At 38.5% G+C, this 1799-nt stretch overlaps 1 pseudogene; it reads left to right on the top strand.

Annotated features, from left to right (window-relative positions):
- Positions 1 to 759: 759 nt before the first annotated feature.
- LOC111167290 (ubiquitin-conjugating enzyme E2 D3 pseudogene) lies at positions 760 to 1278 on the top strand (annotated as a pseudogene).
- Positions 1279 to 1799: the final 521 nt, after the last annotated feature.

The following is a 1799-nucleotide window of genomic DNA, read 5'->3' as shown; positions in this document are numbered from 1 at the left end:
TGTTCCTAATATCTTAAACATTAATTAGAATGTGTATGTGTGTGTGTGTATTTACTGTGTCTATGTCTCTATCTGTGTGTATATTAGACTGAAAGCAAATTGATTATAGATTTTGGTGACCATACATAGAACCAAACATTTTAACAGATTCTTTTCTTTTGTTTAATTTTCCTTTATTTAATTAAAAAAAAGGAAATTTTACTGGGCTTATATTCTGTAATATCTTTTTCATTTTAATAAAAGTATAAAGACCCTATGTTGGAACCAAGTCAGTCGTAGCCATATGGTCCGTGAAGTTTTTTCTGAGTTCATTATTTGCTAACACAGCTTGCCGAACTTAAATGGAACGAAGCAGAGGGGTTTGGATAAAGGCCAAATAGGGATAAATTTGTCATATTCTCGTTGACTCGCCTAGTTTAGGGATTTCAAAACATTGCAAAAGTTGCCGAGGAAATAGGATTTGTTCCAAATATTGGACCAGTGATAGAAAGTAAATAAGAGTTAAATCATTTGAAACTAATATAGAAAAATAAGAAGAGTTGAGACCGTACATATACTGTAGACCAGTTTCAATAACCTAAAGAGTCTATCACAAGCTGCCGCGCGGGGAGGCCGCAGCTTAAGGGAGGTCCCCGGCCCCTCTGCGCCTGCGTCTGGCAGAGCCGGTGTGAGACCAAGAGACAATTCCCCCAAGACGCCGGCATAATCAAGAGTTTTGCCCGGAACTTTGAACACACACCGCGATAATGAGGGGCCAGACGAAAAGCACAGACGATGGTGCTGAAACGGATGAGTAAGGAGCTTAGCGATTTGGCCCGTGACCCTCCAGCACAATGCTTTGCCCGTCCACTTGGGGATGATATGTTTCATTGGCAAAGCCAGAATTATGGGACCTAATGACAGCCCATGTCAAGGCGGTGTATTCTTTTTGACAATTCATTTTCCTACAGACTACCCCTTCAAACCACCTAAGGCTGCATTTACAACAAGAATTTATCATCCAAATATTAACAGAAATGGCAGCATTTGTCTCGATATTCTAAGATCACAGTGGTCTCCTGCTTTAACTATTTCTAAAGGTCTTTAATCCATTTGTTCACTGCTATGTGATCCAAACCCAGATGACCCCCTAGTGCCAGAGATTGCACGGATCTATAAAACAAACAGAGATAAGTACAACAGAATATCTTGGGCACGGACTCAGAAGTAGGCCATGTGATGCTACCTTAAAGTCAGAATAACCTGCATTATAGCTGGAATAAACTTTAAATTACTGTTCCTTTTTTGATTTTCTTATCCGGCTGCTCCCCTATCAGACCTCATCTTTTTTAACTTTATTTTTTGTTTACCGCCCTCCATTCGTTCACATGCTCATCTGAGAAGACTTAAGTCCTTCCAGCTTTGGACAATAACTGCTTTTAGAAACTGTAAAGTAGTTACAAGAGGACAATTGCCCAGGATTCAGAACTATCCAATGTAATGAAATGGATAATGTAGTTGGCACTTTTTCCAGCATAGTGATTCTACAGTATTTAACAAAGGTGCATTTTACGTTGACTTTCTTATTATACGACTTCTCTTTTAACTTTTTCCAAAAGTTCCTTATATGTTTTAAATACTTAAAAATGATTTTAATTCCAAAAACAGAGATTTTAAGATATTTGAATCATGTTAGGAGAGGACCTTTTTAAGAATATTTTTGGTTTATGATTAAAAAACTCAAGAAGCTAATTGAGGGACTTCCCTGGTGGCGCAGTGGTTAAGAATCTACCTGCCAATGCAGGGGACACGGGTTCGAG

The sequence above is a fragment of the Delphinapterus leucas genome, chromosome 14, assembly GCF_059928025.1.
Source record: "Delphinapterus leucas isolate spDelLeu-1000000601 "Yukka" chromosome 14, BTC_Dleu_Yukka2, whole genome shotgun sequence".
In the NCBI taxonomy this organism is placed as follows: Eukaryota; Metazoa; Chordata; class Mammalia; order Artiodactyla; family Monodontidae; genus Delphinapterus; species Delphinapterus leucas.
This window is presented reverse-complemented; position numbering and strand designations above follow the sequence as displayed.